This window comes from Trachypithecus francoisi, unplaced genomic scaffold (assembly GCF_009764315.1).
Source record: "Trachypithecus francoisi isolate TF-2019V2 unplaced genomic scaffold, Tfra_2.0 Lachesis_group2, whole genome shotgun sequence".
Taxonomy (NCBI): domain Eukaryota; kingdom Metazoa; phylum Chordata; class Mammalia; order Primates; family Cercopithecidae; genus Trachypithecus; species Trachypithecus francoisi.
In genome coordinates this window covers 70,491,053-70,509,733 of record NW_022681465.1, presented here as the reverse complement: position 1 = coordinate 70,509,733, position 18,681 = coordinate 70,491,053, and the positions used below count along the sequence as shown (strand labels likewise).

The 18,681-nt window shown below is 37.7% G+C and overlaps 1 long non-coding RNA gene across 1 annotated transcript in view; it reads right to left on the bottom strand.

Moving 5' to 3' along the window:
- Positions 1–4,069: 4,069 nt before the first annotated feature.
- LOC117065026 overlaps positions 4,070–18,681 on the bottom strand; it is a 43,716-nt gene continuing 29,104 nt past the window's right edge. Inside the window, exon 5 of the long non-coding RNA XR_004429797.1 lies at positions 4,070–4,546. This is a non-coding gene — a long non-coding RNA (uncharacterized LOC117065026). The remainder of the gene's footprint in view (positions 4,547–18,681) is intronic.

Sequence of the window (18,681 nt, the reverse complement as noted above, 5' to 3'; positions counted from 1 at the left end):
ACCTTCCCCACAAGGTCAGCAACAGCAAGTGCAAGTTAATAAGACTGAGATTCACTACCTGGCCAGAATTCCCAGGGAAACCTGAACATCATAACTCATTTGCCTCCCTTTGTGTCAATGGCGGTTTTTCTGAAAAGGTACTAATTGTGAGAAGGAAAAGCCAGGGAAGTCATAACGCCCAAGGCTAGGGTCTTCTATGCTTAGGGTCAATTTATCCTCTCAAGACTCAAAATAAACTAGCACACTGTAGTGAAGACCCTCTATTTTTATATAAACTAATATGAAATTTTGAGGGGCTCCATTTGTTGCTTTATCTGGTTCTTGACGTGCAATGGTGAAGCCCTCCTTTTCTCTGTTTCACACAAGGCTCATCCATACCTGGCTGGGACCTCCAAGTTTAATGAAGAGAAGGCAAATGTGTGAACTGAAGGACCAGACACAGAGTTGCTCTGTGCTTTGGACATGAAGACCATTTTCTCCTGAAGTTTAGTGATGTAGAAAGTGTCACAAAGTGAAGTTGGCTTCATTTCAGAGGTTCAACATTGTCAGGACCAATACCCCTGGGATTCTTTTGACTTTTCATTCATGGTCACAATGTGGTTGCTCCTACTTCAGGCATGACTTTCACTTTTAAGGCAGGAAGGAAAGGCACAGAACAGCAACAGCAGGAAGACAAATGTTTTCCAATACTCCCAGCAGATAGTTGCTTAGGTCTCACTGGCCAGAACTTGGACACCTGGCCCCCCAGTTGAATAGCTGTAAGGGAGTCTGATGAAATATTTACCTCTTCTAATCTTGTTAGTAGAAGGAAGAAGATTATAGTGTATCGGTACTCGATATGAATCAGAATTATATAATTTTAAGTGCTATGATAAAATATTTTTGCATATAGTGGAGAAATATTTATGTAATCTAACTGTCCCAAAATAAATATTGCTTTTAAGGCCACCCTGTAGGTCAGAGTTTTCCAAATTGTGGGTTATGAAATGTATTTAGTGGGACTCCACTAGAAGGAAGAGCAGGAGGAGGAGTAGGAAGAGGAGGAGTAAAGAAGAGGAAGGGAGAGATGGAGGACGAGGAAGAGGAAGATGATGAACAAATGGAAAGTAACAATAGAAAATATCAAGGTGAAACTTTGGTTTCAGATATGTTTTTCTTACTCTTGGTTATTGTCAACAGAACTTGAAAGTTACTGTTATAGGCTGGGCGTGGTGGCTCAAGCCTGTAATCCCAGCACTTTGGGAGGCCGAGACGGGCGGATCACGAGGTCAGGAGATCCAGACCATCCTGGCTAACATGGTGAAACCCCGTCTCTACTAAAAAATAAAAAAAAACTAGCCGGGCGCGGTGGTGGGCGCCTGTAGTCCCAGCTACTCGGGAGGCTGAGGCAGGAGAATAGCGTGAACCCAGGAGGCGGAGCTTGCAGTGAGCTGAGATCCGGCCACTGCACTCCAGCCTGGGCGACAGAGCGAGACTCCGTCTCAAAAAAAAAAAAAAAAAAAAAAGAAAGTTACTGTTATAGAGCATGTGATTAAAGAGATTTTTGCATACACAGATTTGCTCTTACCACAACGAGTTTACGCATATTGAACATGCCCCACACTTGTTTAGAATCCTTATTCTTTGCGTCTTTCCTAGTCCCTTCTTCAAATATGTATTCCTGCTTAAACATCTGCTTGATCCTGTTACTTTCTCTCCACTTTATTCTTTCCTGGAGCAGTCGATCACCTAGAACTGAGTAGTCTACGTTCACAACGTCTGTTTCTTCTGCACTTCCTCCTTGGAAATTGGCTTCTACTTCCCCCGACTCCCACCTCCATTCTCCCATACGCACTCTCCAAAGATCCTTAATGTTAAGTTCAGGCTTTCCTGGCCAGCCAAAGTTCTTCATCACTTTGCTGAAGGGTGTGTTTTTTGGCAGGGTGGTGGCTCTTATTTTTTAAGAAATCATTTGGCAATGCATCTAAAGAACCATGAAAACATTTATACCACTTGGCATAATAATCAAAATTCTAAGGAAAGAAAGGGCTAGAATGCAAAGGTGTTTATTATATATCTATGGAAAAATCAAAAGCAGCCTAACAGTTAAACAATTAAAGAATGGCTTGGCAAATTATTCTTAAGAAATTATCACTTTCATTAGCTATGATGCAGCCATTAAAAATGATCATTACAGAAATTACGTAGCAATCTGGAAACACAGAAAAAAGCAGAATATAAATTGCATTTCTGCTATGATTATAGCTATGTTAAAATTAGGCATGTCTTTTGGCAAGAACTAGAAAGAAATGTGAGTAACTAGGAAGAACTACTAAAATCTAAGCTTAGTCCTTAGCTTGCAGGTACAAAGCTGATTTTTTTCCAGAGTTTTCTAAAGTAGTTGGGATTAGATAGACTTAGCTGATCAAGCACAGAAGAGAATCATGTCAGAAAGCTAACTTAATTACTTGCAAAAGGAAATAACCAAGCACACAAGAATAGCATTTATTGCTTTTTCTCCCTATGAATAAAGTTATATGAAAAGCCAAATTGTAGTCAAAACACTGTTTTCTGAGAATGGAATCAGAGGAGCAACTGAATGATCTCAGTGGCTATTGTTAATAAAGGCCTGGCATGTCATCTCCACCTGGGTGCGTGCCTACCAACCAAACCAAATACCCATTACCCATGGTCATCAGTCAGCGTCTTCTCCACCCGGTGCTAAAGGTAGATGATGCTTTGTTAATTTGGGGGTTTTTCCCTTTCTTTTTTTTTTTTTTTTTTGATTCCATACCAACCTCTCTTATCTCTCTATTCACACTTGTTTGCTCATGTTTTCTTCAGATGCTAAATCCAGTCATATTATGCAAAGTGTATCCCATAGAATAATACGTAAGTTTGGAAAATTTGGGGTTAAGCAATGTTAAGTGCTTATTCCTGGAAGACTTCTGCAGAGTCTTTATGTATTGGTGTGAATTATGAACCTACTTCATAGCATGTTTCAAGCTTATCTGAGCAACTTTTATTTCTCAAGTAATTCCCTCAGCATGAATAGCAGTAGAAATGCTGGGGTATTACATTGTAGGTCCTATTCCCACATTTAGCCTGAGGAAATCCTGCTTTGTTGGAATCACTTCTGTATAAACGTAATCTTACCTGTCTTATACTGAAACCATTGTTTAAATTTCTTAACTGTGGTGGAGTCATCTAACATATTCACATACAAGCTATCTATCATATAACATATATATATATATTTTACTAAAAAGGGATTACTGACATTTGAAAAAAATTAGTAACCCCCCCCAAAAAAAAGCATTACCCATATCCCCACTATCCCAATTTGACTGTGTGCAAAAAATGCAAGGACTTACTTTGTATATTCTTACAGTTTTTCCCACAATTAACAAGTTTTTTAAAAAATACCTTCCCTTGGCCTGGTGCAGTGGCTCACGTCCATAATTCCAGCAATTTGGGAGGTCAAGGCAGGTGGATCACCTGAGGTCAGGAGTTTGAAACCAGTCTGACAAACATGGAGAAACCCCGCCTCTGCCAAAAATTCAAAATTAGCTGGGCATGGTGATGCATGCCTGTAATCCCAGCTACTCAGGAGGCTGAGGCAGGAGAATCGCTTGAACCTGGGAGGCGGAGCTTGTGGTGAGCTGAGATTGCACCATTGCACTCCAGCCTGGGCAACAAGAGCAAAACTCTGTCAAAAAACAAAACAAACAAACAAACAAAAAACCCTTACCTCAATCATTCATTTAAAAATACAATAGGCCAGGCGCGGTGGCTCAAGCCTGTAATCCCAGCACTTTGGGAGGCCGAGACGGGCGGATCACGAGGTCAGGAGATCAAGACCATCCTGGCTAATACGGTGAAACCCTGTCTCTACTTAAAAATACAAAAAATTAGCCGGGCGAGGTGGCGGGCGCCTGTAGTCCCAGCTACTCGGGAGGCTGAGGCAGGAGAAAGGCATAAACCCGGGAGGCGGAGCTTGCAGTGAGCTGAGATCCGGCCACTGCACTCCAGCCTGGGTGGCAGAGCAAGACTCCATCTCAAAAAAAAAAAAAAAATACAATAAAAATCAAAATTACTGAGTGTTCATTGTTTCAGCATTCATGTCTTGCTTTAAAACTACCAATTTAAAAATAAGTTCCAGGAGGTTGTCTAATCCTTTCCCATACCTACAGAAAATAGGGTGCCTAATCCATTTGAAATATGATAATGTGCTACTATATTTAAAAACTTTTCCAGGAAAGAGAAAGATACAATAAGAGAATGCACTGCTTTCAGATATTCTTTCTTGTGTCTAAGTATCTCCTCTCCCACAATGGTTACCTTCCTGCAGTATTTGGGGAAAAGACAGCATGTCTCACGTCCTCATTCAAGTAAGTCAGTGTGGCTTCTCCATTGTTCTCTGGCTCCTACCCACAATTCTCAGGGTCATCTTACTCATTTCAGTCTTGGTCACTAGAATTCTGGTCACTGCTGTACTAACTGGCTTCACCAGCAGGGTCAAGTTGAGGAGGCTACAATTCCCTTATTGTTATGCAATAGAATTTTACTGGATGTTTGCAGGTTAAAAAAAAAAAAAAAGAAACAGAGAGAGAGAAAACAGAAATTTCAGTTCAGCACAAAACAGAAAACAATTTTAAATTTACAATTTTATTAGACATTACTCATAAAACCAACAACTACCCTATCACTGGGATTTTCTCAAACTAGGCTTGGTATGTTGCTGGAAGCTACCTCTTTCTTACCTTTCTCCCCAGATGCCAGGTTAACCTCCCCAAATTGCTTTTACTTTGTAGTACTTTCTAACTACAGTTAGGTAGTTAACCCATGTAACTCAGTGGTTCTTGACTGGGGGTAATTTTGCTTCCTTGCCCCCAGGGCACATTGGCCATATCTGGAGACCTTTTTGATTGCCATTACTGGGCAGGGAGGTTCTATTGGCATCTAGTGGATAGAGGACAGGGATGTTGCAAAACATCCTACAATGCACAGGACAGCCTCTCATAGCCAATAATTATCCAGCCCCAAATGTCAATAATGTGCAGTCGAGAAACTGATCTAACTACAATTCACTGCAACCAAACTAGGATCAGCTCACATGTCTCCAAATCCGGAGACTGATTAAGGTGTTTTGCTAAACAATTTACTCCAAGACCATCTCTAGCAATCTAAAGAATCAGTGAACATTTTGAAATTACTTCTCTTTCTTTAGAAACTCCTGATTCCACTTTTGAGCAAGATAATTATACCTACCCATTTCTGAAAAGTAAGAGGGGCAATAGAAATACTTATTCTTCCCTATTCAGAAAAAGGCCCTCAGAATTGGGAATATTTTATTCCAGTTACAATTACATCTAAACTACTTTTTACATTCCTTTTTCTAAAGCCTTACTGATATAGAGCATTTTGCTGGTGGCAGAAAAACGAAGACAAGGCTCATTGTTGGGTGGCTCTGCAGCTGCAGAAGTCAGAGGACTGGTGTTGTGGTTAGAAAATGGTTCATCTGACCGGGCGTGGTGGGTCATGCCTGTACTGTAATCCCAGCACTTTGAGAGGCTGAGGCGGGCAGATCACGAGGTCAGGAGTTCAAGACCATCCTGGCCAACATGTAAAATCCCGTCTCTACTAAAAATAAAAAAATTAGCTGGGCATGGTGGCACGTGCCTGTAATCCCAGCTACTCGGGAAGCCGAGGCAGGAGAATTGCTTGAACTGGGACCAGGGAGGTGGAGGTTGCAGTGAGCCGAGATGGCCCCACTGCACTCCAGCCTGGCGACAGAACAAGATTTCATCTCAAAAAAAAAAAAAAAAAAAGGGGGGAAAAAGAAAAGAAAATGGCTCATCTTTGTGTTAATAGTTTATTTTGCATGAGTATTGTGCACCTCTCATCATGATGCTTGCCCTGTTGTATTATAATTTCCTACTTATCTAGATGACTTCAATACTCCCTTGACCACATCTCCCCTTAATTTTTAAGGTCCTCAAAAGTATCCCCAATCCTAGCATAGTGCCTGGCCCATAGTGACCCTAAATGGTTGTTTAGTAAATAAATACATGAATAATTACTCAATGGAATCAGGTAGAATAAAACAACATAATTCAAGTTGAGGTTGAAATATAAAGGACTTGAATTACTATTCAAATATAGGAAAAAATCACTAAAAGCTCCAGTCATATGACCATGAAATTTCATAATACTAATTTCTTTAAAGAGTCATTTTTAAAAAGTAATTTATAAAGGTTATTTTTTAAAAAGTAATTTTTAAGTGTAGTTTCTCTGGTCCCATATACTCAGATAAACAAAATGACAATTCGAAAAAACTTCTGTGTAGACACAAATACATTTTCACTGTGTTTGGGACCCTCAAGGATCTGAAACTTGAGTGTGTACCAGAAATGCATAGGACACTATTAAAACACAGATTTCCAGATCTCAACCCCAGCGATTTTGAACCATATGATGTGAGGCCCAGACACAGGGATTTTAAAGAAATTCAGCAAATGATCCTAAGTTTGGTTAGAGTCTTATTTTAAGAAACATTCTTTAATATAGCAAACTTCTAAAAGTAACAACAACAATAATAATAATACACACCCCAGACCTTAGCCTAATGATATTTATTTTCATTCATCAGTAAAATATGATTTCATGCTGAGTCCCAGGTGGAGAGAGGTGGCTAGAATTTCTTAAATCCTTAAATATTGTCTGAATTGGTCATGTTCTGGAATGAAAAGTGGGTAAGTCTGCAGGTTGATTTAACTGGTCAGCTTGGGGTAGAGGGGAGCTAATGAAAGTAGGATGAGGAGTCATATGAGACTTCCTTAAGGAGAATTCTATGTGCCCGTCAGGGCTTTTTGGTGAGGTTGCTGTCACTGTTTATTAATTTTAGCTAATTTTATTTCAAAACACAGGATTTTATTTGGGCATTAAAATGTTTTATTCATACTACTCTAATGTTCAAAAGCCATCAATAGGTGAAATGAAATGAAATCAAGAGGGAAATGAAGAATAAAAGAGAAAGGAAAGAAGTTTTTCTCCAGTAACCAGGTAAGGGCTGCTTTAAAGAAAGAAAGGTAAAACACACTTAAAGAGAATCTGCCTGGAATCAGTTTATGAGCGCCGCAGCCCAGCTTGTCCCTGTTGTGGTCCCTACCCTACGAGATGAAAACAATGTTATGAAAGTGAGCCACCAGCTGAAGTCCCAACAAGATCTTGTCTGCCAGAGTCCTAAGGAACCTTGATCCTTCCACTCTCCACAAGGCTCCCTGCTATGGACTGAATGCTATATCACCCCCACCCTAACTTCATATGTTGAGGCCTAATCCCCAGGGCGATGGCATTTGGAGGGGCTTTTGGGAGATAGTACTTTTAAAGTTGCTAAGACCACAATTCCTTTTGCACCAACCTAATAATTACATCATGGCAGTGAGAAGACTGCCATCTGCAAGCCAGGAAGCAGGCCCTCAGACGTTAAATCTGCTGGCACCTTGATCTTGGATTTCCCAGCCTGCAGAACTGTGACAAATAAATGTTTGTTGTTTAAGTCACCCAGTCGATGGTGTGTGTGTTACAGTAGCTCAAATGGACTAATACAGTCCCTAAGACAGAAGTGAGTACACATGAACCCTTCCTAATCTATGGTAGATGATTTACACTTTGACTTCACATTCATCATCTAAAGAAAGCTCCAAAGAGCAGGGACTTTGTCTGCTTACTGCTCTATCCTTAATTTTTAAAAATTGCACAAAGATGTAGTTCTTGATGTTTTGAATAAAAGATTATATAAACAAACAGCAAATCCAACATCTCAGGAGCTCACAGCCAGGAAGAAAGATGTTGTTCCAAGCAACAAGCAGTGAGTTCTAACAGAGACAGCTGGAAAAATATTAAAAAGACCATTCCCTTCTGGCAAGCTTTATTTTTCTTATCTCTGGTATAAACATACTTAATTTGATAAAGAAAAATGGAATTCTAGCAACTTACGAATTATATGCCTGCATGTACCAGTCTAAAGAGCCAAAGTCTTTGTATTATATGCTAAGGGCAAAGGGAAATAGCCAATAGCTTTATTAGAATTCTTCACATCTTTGAATTTGGAGAAGCTAAACCTCAATATAATAATGTTAATAATATTTTCTGAAAAATGAACTTCACAAAACAAATGACAAAGCGATGATTCATTCAAATACTTCACATTCAGAGTTTATTAACAGTTGAGTATGTTGACATTACCTCTGCTAGAATGGCTTTTAAGACTTACTTTGAGAGGTGTATGAGAAACTTTTTTAGATGAAATGAGAATTTATGTGGTCAAAAATATGTTTAAGGCCTGAAGACACCATTGATGTAGCCCATTTCCTTCATCACTAAAATGTATCTCTGTACTTCCTGCTTCTGGTCAACAGCCAGAGAAAGATGGGCAAAAGGTGTGGCCCCAGCCCAAGCAGAAGTCAGTCAGTATTTGAAGCTGTGTAAAATGCCTGTTCTGCCTTACAGTCTTTCTTAGTTTAATATTTAGAATCCAGGGCATTGCATTTTCCTGATAACAACAGCAAAATAGGCATTTTACACAGGCTTGCAGCTAATCTTATTAAAATGAGACAAAGGCAAAATTTCTACCTATTTTTCCTGGAAACGAAAATATCTGGAGAAAGCGTACTTAAAGATGTAATGCAAAAGCATTAAATAAAACCATTTAGTTAACAAAATTTAGCAGTTAAAATTAAGGTGTGAAGACACATTTGGTGTTTTTTTTTTAAGTGCAGAAAACTTTTAAATATTTTGCAAAGTGTTCTTTGCAGTAGAATTGACAATATAGACCCCCTATAAATCACAGGTTTGTTAGTGTTTTGTCATACAGACTAGATATTTAAAAGTTGTCCTAGACTTTGTTTCTGGAACTTCTAAATTTACATCCTTTCTCATTGGGATAATTTTGTCCTGGTTCAGCCAATAATGCTTTAAACCTGAGTCCAATAGCTAGCCAGACCGGTGTCATCCCTGCTAAGATCCACAACCATGGTATGTGCAAATCCCCAAAAGCTTTGTCAATGATACATGGATGGACCACCTAAAAGTCTCTTGTGTCATTGAAGAGCATAGGAGGAACAGGACCCCCAGACCACTTAGTCCATTAACTGAAGATTACAACTCTTGTAGATTCCCTAAGCAATGGGAGAATTTGATCTAGGCTTCTTGGTCCATAGTAAATTTTTTCTGCATTGCCTTATGATTTTTCTTGCTAATATCTGTCATTGTCATAAAGTAATGTAGCACTATAACACAAAGTATGGGTAATGAGGTGAAATATATCATCAGTATAGATCAATCATTCCACCCATTGATTTTTGACTTTTCAGTTACACGTTACTATCTTGAGGATTTCTTACTTTATTTTATTTTAGATTCAGAGGGTATACATGCAGGTTTGTATCTTAGCTATGGTGAACACATCTTCTGCTTACCTACAGAGAGAGAGAGAGAGCACAACAGTGAGAGTAAAGTAGCAAACACTAGTTCAACGAGGATTTTTACCTCGTTTTTGAGCTCAAGAGGTTATTTGGAAGACATAATTGACATGTCAAAAAAGTGCAATTTTAAGAATATTCTCTGCTGCTCTGCCTATGGAGTAGCCATTCTTTCATTCCTTTACTTTCTTAAAAAAAAAAAAAAAAAAAAAAAAAAAGGAGAATATTCTCATTGGCTTAAGAGGATTGGGTCGAAGTATTCTTAATTTTAATTTACTTTCATTTTCTGGATGTATTTTATATGGCATATTATGCATATGATGACTCCAGGCTTCCCTACATCCTCCACATTCCTGTGGATGAATGATGCCCTCCCGATTCCCAGCTCTCAGGGATGTCCTTGATGTCTTCATGAGTGGTACACAGAAGTGCTGAGCACATGTTGTTTATCTGTCTTTGTCTACTCTTCAGAAAAAGTTAAAAAAATTTTTTTTTGTAGCAGGTTATTAAGTAGCCAGAATGTAGAATATAAGATATTATCAAATCCATTTTAAGAGCCAACTCATTCTATAAATGTTCTATAAATATCCTGCATGTCCCTTTTCAGTTGACTTGGCTAAAAGTATTATTTTAGTGAGTAACTATATATTGTTTATTCAGTTTTAACCCCAATTCTAATTGTTATTCTTCTATTTTCTTGTAGCCACAATAGTTTGAAAATTGAGGTAGAGCTTATTTGCCAAAAATTCTAGGTCTAGATTATGTCTTTTCCTAGTGATTTGTTTTTTTAAAGACTTGTTTTGCAAAATTAATATTAATCCTAAAACAAAAGCTGGTGGTTTTCTTGTTATTAAATTTTAAGAGTTTCTTATTACATTCTGGATACAAAGTCCTTTATCAAATATATGATTTGTAAATATTTTCTTTCAGTATGTAGTTTTTCTTTTTATTCTCTTAACAAAATCTTTTGAGGAGCAAAAGTTTTTAATTTTGAAGTTCAATGTATCAAATTTTTCTTTCGTGGCTCATGCTACCTATCATATCTATGAAATCTTTGCCTAACACCAGGTCACAAAGGTATTTTTCTGTTTTCTTATAAAAGTTTTATAGTTTGGAGTTTATCTTGCCAGTCTATGACCATTGATGCTAACTTTTTTAATATAGTGGAAGATATTGATCTAAGTTCATTTATTTTTGCCTATGGATATTCAAATGTCTCAGTACCATTGTTGAAAAGGTTATCTGCAATGGATTGAATGTTTGTGTCCCTCCAAAATTCATAGGTTGAACTCTTCATCCACAGTGTGATGGTATTAAAAGGTGGTGCCTTTGGGAGGTAATTTGGTCTTGATGATGGAGCCCTCATAAATGGGATTAGCACCCTTGTAAATGGAACCACAGAGAGCTCTCCTGTCCTCTTCTACCATGTAAGGATACATCAAGAAGACAACAATCTGAAGCCTGGAAGAGGGTACTCAGCAGAATCCAACCATGCTGGCATCCTGATCTCAGACCTCCAGCCTCTGTAACTAGGAGAAGTAATTTTTGTTCTTTATAAACCACCCAGCTTGTGGTAATTTGTTACAGCAGACTTAACTATTCTTTCTCCCAATGAATTGCCTTTGTACCTCTATCAACAATTTGTGTGTATATATGTGTTGGTCTATTTCTGGGTACTTTATTCTATTCCATTGGTCTGTTCGCCTCTATTAATGCCAACATCTCACTATCTTGATTTCTGTAACTTTATTATAAGTCTTGATACCAAGTAGTGGTAGTCCTCTAATTTTGTTTTTTCTCAAAATTATTTTGGCTATTCTAAGTCCTTTGCATTTCCACATGATTATTTATTTATTTGCTTTCCACCTTGGTTGAATGTCAGCCATATGACTTTAGAATCAATTTGTCAATTTTCATTAAAATGCCTGCTCAAATTTTCACTGGGATTGTGTTGAACCTATAGATCAATTTAGAGAGAATTGCAATTATAAAAGTATTGAGTCTTTCAACTCATGAATAGATAATGTATCTCCATTAATTTAGGTCTTTGTTTTTAGGCAACGTTTTGCAGTTTTCAATGTATAGGTCTTTCACATATTTTGTCAGATTTATACAAGAAATGTATTTCCTATTTCTTGATACTATTGGAAATGGTATTGTCTCATTTCAATTTCTAATTGTTTGTTGATATGATACAGAAATACAATTTAATTTGTACATCAATCTTACATCATGCCACCTTGCTAAACTAATTTATTCATTCACGTAGTTTTTTTCATAGATGCCATCATATTTTCTATATAAATGGCCATATCATGTGAAAAACAAATAGTCTGCTTCAACCTTTTCAATCTGGATAACTTTTATTCCTTTTTCTTGCCTTATTGCATTGACTAGAACATCCAGTACAATGTTGACTTGGACTGGTGAGATCAGACATCCTTTTCTTCTTTTCTATCTTAGGGGGAAATTATTTGGTCTTTCATCATTATGTGTGAGGTTAGATATAGGTTGTTCATCAATGCTCTTTATAAGGTTGAGGAATTTCCTTCTGTTTCTAATTTGTTGTTCTAAAATCACCATAAATAAAACTTGTCTTCTTTCTTGAATTGTTCCTGATATGGAATCTGCCATTATCTTTATCTTTGCTCTTCTATGCATAGCATGTGTTTTCTATCAGACTGTTTTTAAGACTTTCCCTTTATCACAGGTTTTGAACAATTTGATAGTGCTGTGTGGGTTTGAAACTTTCATCAAACTTTGAAATAATTTTAGTCATCATTTTTTCAAATATTTTTTCTGCCCCTTCCCACTCTCATCCTTCTGATTCTGATTAAACATATATAAATCCACTTGAAGTTGCCCAATAGCACACTGATGTTTTGTTCATTTTTATAAACACCTATTTTCTCTATATGTTACATTTTGGATAGTGTCTATTACTCTGTCTGAAAATTCACTACTTTTTTTCCTTTCCTATGTTCAATCTGCTGTGAATCCCATCGAGTGAATTTTTCATCTCAGAAACTGTAGTTCTCATCTCTTGATGTTCTATTTGTTTTTTAAAAAACATCTTTTGTGTCTCTGTTTAATTTTTTGCCTGTAAGCAATACAGATGTAATCACTGTTTGTTATTTCTACCATCTATCTAGACTGAGTTTATTTGGGTTGATTGCTTTTTTCCTATTATAGGTTATATTTTTCTTTATCTCTAGTAATAATTCACATGCTGGTAATTTTTAATTGGATGTAAGCGATTGGGAATTTTTACTTGTTTGTTTGTTTTTGCTTTTTTCTTTAATTTTTATTTTTAGTTCTGGAGTTCAGGTTTGTTACATAGGTAGATGTGTGCCACGGTGGTGGTTTGCTGCACCTATAAATCCATCACCTAAGTATTAAGTCCAGCATGCATTAGCTGTTTTTCCTAATGTTCTCCCTCCTCTCACCCCAACTCCCAACAGGCCCCAGTGTATATTGTTCCCCTCCCTGTGTCCACGAGTTCTCACTGGTCAGCTTCCACTTATAAGTGAGAATATGTGGTGTTTGGTTTTCTGTTCCTGCATTAGTTTGCTGAGGATACTGGCTTCTATCTTCATCTACGTCCCTGCAAAGGACATGATCTTATTCTTTTTTATGGCTGCATAGTATTCCATGGTGTATATGTACCACATTTTCTTTATCCAGTCTGTTGTTGATGGGCAAAGGACATAAAGAGACACTTCTCAAAAGAAGACATTCATGCAGCCAACAAACATTTGAAAAAAAGCTCAACATCACTGATTATTAGAGAAATGCAAATAAAAACCACAATGAGATACCATCTCATCTCAGAATGGTGATTATTAAAAAGCCAAGAAACAACAGATGCTGGCAAGGTTGCAGAGAAATAGGAACACTTTTACACTGATGGTGGGAATGGAAATTAGTTCAACCATTGTGAAAGATGGTGTGGTGATTCCTCAGAGATCTAGAACCAGAAATACCATTTGACCCAGCAATTCCATTACTCAGTATAAACACAAAGCGACTGGGAATTTTACCTTGTTGCAAGCTTTTAATCTCTGTAAATATTCTTGTGTTTTTGTATTAGTTCATTTTCATGCTGATAATAAAGACATATCCAAGACTGAGTAATTTATAAAGGAAAGAGGTTTAATTGAGTCACAGTTCTGCAGGGATGGGGATGCCTCAGGAAACTTACAGTCATGATGGAAGGAGAAGCAAATACATCCTTCTTCACATGGCAGCAGCAGGAAAAGTGTCAAGTAAAAGTGGGAAAAGTCCCTCATAAAACCATCAGATCCCATAGAGCTCACTCACAATCATGAGAAAAGCATGAGAGTAACTGCCCCCATGATTAAATTACCTCCCACTGGGTCCCTCCCATGACACGTGGGGATTATGGGAACTGCAATTCAAGATGAGATTTGGGTGGGGATACAGCCAAACTAAATCAGCTTTGTTCTGGGACACAAGGTGTATGGAAATAGTTTGATCCTTTCCGGTTTTGGTTTCATGATTTATTAAATGGGGCCAGAGCAGTCCTCATATTACAGGGTTAATTATCCCCTACTACCAAGACAAGATCTTTCTGAGTATTCTACCAAATGCCTTATGAATCATGAGGTTTTTCCAGTGTGGTTTCTGGGTACAAGCAGGATGCTGACTCTGTGTGAATGCCAGACACTGTTACCTCTATCCTTTCAGGTGATTCTGTTCCAGGCCTCAGGCAGTTTCCTTCCATGCATGTGCTGATTATTGCTTAGCTGAAAACTCAAAAGAAAGCTACAGATCTTCAGATATCTTGTCTGATAGACTTTCTAGTGACTTTTGTCACTTTATTCACTCCCAACTTTTAGCTCTATTTCTAGTCAGGGAGTCTTCCGGGCTCCACTTGGGTTCTTCCTCCCTGCGCTGCAGACTGGACTCTCTCAAAACATTAAACCGGGGTAATCACAGGACTCACCTCATTCATCTCCTGTCTTTCAGGAATCACTGTTTATGTCTGATAACCAGTGTCATGAAAACCATTGTTTCATATACTTTTAAAATTTATTGGTTAAGGTGAGAGGGTAAATCTGATCTTTTTCTCCATCTTGGCTGGAAGAGTAATTTGATCACAGAATATTTATTTGGAGAATGATAACAGGTACTGTTCATTAGAAAGAAAAACAAAAGGAAGAAAAAGAGCAAGCAAGAAGAAAGAAAGAAAGAAAGAAAGAAAGAAAGAAAGAGAAAGAAAAAAAGAAAGAAAAGAAAGTTTTAAATGAGAAAGGAAAAAGGAAGTAAGGAAAGTTTTAGACAACTGCTTGTTAGGAAGCATCAAAATGAGAAAAAAATTGTATAGTTTTTCATAAAGCTAAATTTATTTCATTTAAATTGCAATTCCTTATACTGAGATGATCTATTTGCTACTATTTGTGTGTCAAAAAGTCTTTCATTTTGTTTTTTACCTTGCACAATTAAAACTGGTAACTCTTCTAACTGAAAAGATTAATGACCTCCCAAATCCAAAGTCTAGAAAAGAGTGGTTGAAATTCAGGGGCTTTTAAAGTCTTTAAAGCAGTCTGAGAGAAAACACATACTATATACAGAAGAGCAAAGATAAAGATAACAAGATTCCATGTCAGAAACAATGCAAGAGAGAAGGCAATTTTTTAAAAAACAGGTAGGTGAGAAATTGATTTCCAAGGTGATAAAAAACTGAGAGCTCTTTGAAAGTTGTTGTTGTTGTATCTCTATGTACCATTTTATTTCCAGTGCCCAGCACATAGCTGGCACTAAATATATGGTTGTTGAGTGAATGAATGAATTTGGTGCCTAACAACATAACACTCTAGGTCTGGCAGGCCCAGGAATTTTCCAGTGCAGCTCTCCTCTTAATTGATCTCCTTTATTAAAGTGGAAACAGTGTGACTAATTGGCTTTGACACAGGCTAATTTCCCCAGGTCACTGATGTGGCTGTCACATACCCCTCAGTAAACAAGCTCTTGTGCAAGGCGCCTGAGGCAGGGTCTTGGACCATGACAACACAGTTAGGGAAAGCAGAAAGAGTGCAGCATTAACTGGTGAATCTGTGAATATCTGACAGCATAGACACAAAACTGGCAAAGAATTGACCAAGTGGGTATCTCCTGTGGGTTACAACGTCATTTGCTCATTAGAATCCCTTGGGTTGCTTTTAAGACATATAGAATATGTACACAGAGAGATTCACACTCAATTAATCTGGGATAGGGCAAAATTGGAAATTGAAACATTTTTAAAGCTCTCAGTTATTCTATCGTGCAGCTAGAATTACAAGTCACTGCATCAAGCCAACAAATGAATAATCCCAATCCTTCTATCTTTGATGATTTTGCCAATTAAAAAGTGTCCTATTTTCTAGCATGGTGCTACCAGTAGAAGGTATACATTAGAATAATCAAAATATCAGCAAATACAAAACACTTCATTTTGGTGCCCATTTTTCTTTTGTAAGTTCCCATTCACGTTCTATAGCAGGAAAATAGTGCTATCTGTTAAGCACTGGTCTAATGTAATACATCTGTAGTCAAATTGAAGTGTTATCATTTCAGTTATTATCCAGTTCAAAATTCTCTTTTCACACTGCCTTCACTCCCTGCATTCAACTATAAATCAAAGTGCATTCAACTCTTGGTGAATTTCCAGGGAAGGAATCTCATGTTTGACTTCTTGTGAAGGCAGCAGGGAGGGGGGAAGATGAGGAAGAATGAGCTGACTGGTGCAGGCAGTGGGGCAGATGGAAGCAGAATAGCTGATTTCAGTCACCTTTCTGCTGACTCCAGCTGCCAATGTCATCACCCAGTCTGGTCGACGGGTACCACCTGCTGGCTCAGTGATCCTTGGATGCCTATGGCATTCTGACATTCACTTCAGCTTCATCCAATCTCAGGATAGTGGTCTACTGTGAACCTCTACAGATGGATTTCCTTCATGTCCACCCAAACTTTACAAGGCATGGAGCAAATGGAGGCCCCCATACCCTAAGTCTATATTTATAAGAATTATAAATCAAACTAACAAATTGCTAAATGAAATATGTCCTATCATCTTCACTTGACAGCTTTATGAGGACAAATTAGAAAAATATATGTAAAGCCCAGAATTAGCAAAATATCAAAGACTATTGAATTTAATTTGTATTGCATGTACCTGGGCATTCTCTTCATGGGCTGGCAATGTTTGGATGAGTAATAATTCAGAAATTAGTATGTACTCACTTGCTAGAATCAAAATGTTTTGGTCATCTTTTCTAGCAAAGTCACTAATTATGTTGATAAAATTAATATTTTCATATATAACTTGTATTCTTGTGTCAGCAGTGATCAAATGGATTAAAAATCAAATGTAATGATATTAAAATATATGCAATTTGAATGCATTAAGAAAATTTGAATTGGAGCAAACATAAACAAATGTAAATAAATTTACTTTTCCTACATTTCTGAATAATTAAGATTCATCTAAAATATTCAAGATTTATTAAAAGTAAAAAGCCTATTTTATAAAAAATCTATTTGCAATTTTAGGATTTAATGTCCATCAAATTTCCATAGAGTAAAGAAGAGGAACTATGCTTCATGCATATAACTAGACCTACATATATACATATTTAAGCATAATGTGAACAATACTGCTATACTCTTCACACTCCAAAGCAGCCTCTGTAGCAGCACAGCCCACACACCTTCAGAGTTTTGCATATACCATCTTTAATGTACAGGATCTAATGCAAGTGGAGATTTCCCTGGGGCCTGCATAATGTCAGCTGGGAGAGCAAATATTTAGAGTTTTAGATTGGTCTGTGCCAGCTCTGAGTTCTGATCTCAGACTCAGAATGGCAGCAATACATGTTCTTTAGCACAATGTATTTGTTGGCAAGTGCAGGACCCTGTCAAGCATGGGGTCCATGACAGGGTACCCTTTAGCCTGAGACTAATATTGCTACTGAGTCCCTTTGCTTCCTGTGTGTCCAGGGAATGGAAGTTTGCTCAACAATTCAACCAGCCAGTCAGCCATCTTATGGGGTCTCTGGGGCCCCAAGAATCTTAGACGCCCTGTTACAAGCACCTTAGGTCCTTGAAGAACTGGGAGGTGATTTGTGCCCTCTCCTGACTTGTTCTGCCCCACTTTCTGAGGCCCTCTGCCTATGTCCAAAGCTCTCTGGTGGCATTTGCTTGGGACTTGGCATGTGCCAATGGGTTCTGCCACTTGGCACACTCCAAACAAGAAACTGGGGCCAGTCCCTATGTTCAGATGTACCCTTGAGCTTTGTGGGATTGTCTCTAGGGATCCTTTCTCTGAGGAACCATGGCAAATGCTCCCCTTTCTCAAGGAGTGAGGGTGGGAATAGAATGACTGTAACATCCCAAGATGTCTTCAAGAAATCTCCCCAGTCTTACTCCTAAATCACTTCTAAATCAAAACCTTTGGCAGGTAGGAGGAGGGCAAATCGCTTCTCCTGATACACTCCAGTGTTTTTGTATCCTGCCTGGCATGGTCCTCGTGGAGCCTACACATTCATATCTATGTCTATTCTGGTGACCCAGGAATGAGTTTGTAGAAAAATGTAAATTGAGGTCTTAAGTTATTGTCATAGTTAATAGCTTATGAACTTCTCCAGAACTTATCTTTGGTGGGAAGATAACAAGAAGCAAAAATGTCTTCCTAAAATAGCTTTGAAGTTGGTATAACTGGCTAGATGACTGGCCCGAATCAACAAGTAATATCTCTGATATTAGAAAATAAAACCCCACATTTCCACAAAACTTCTGGAAGGATACTTAATTTTTTTTTTAAATTTTCATGGGTACACAGCAGGTGTATATATTTATGGATTACCTTAGAAGGATACTTTAAAATGTGATTCTTCTTTACTGCTATTTGTTTAGTTGAGAGGGTCCCTAAAAATCCCTGGGAAAAATGTTGCAATCTTGCCACTCAGAGTAATCTTCCCCAGATTTACCACTAATGAAGATATCCAGAAACTAAAAGAACTGGAAGAGAAGTCTTCATAATATAGCATTCTTCATGAATTCTGTTCAGGCAAGCCAGATGTTAAAAATCTTTGCTTTTCCCAAGCATCTCTTTGGCAGGATTGAAGACAAAAATAACTGAATATAATTTTTATCACTGCCATTAAGATCGTGTCTGCTTTTAAAAAGGGAGTTTGGGAAAATGTGCTTTTCAAAT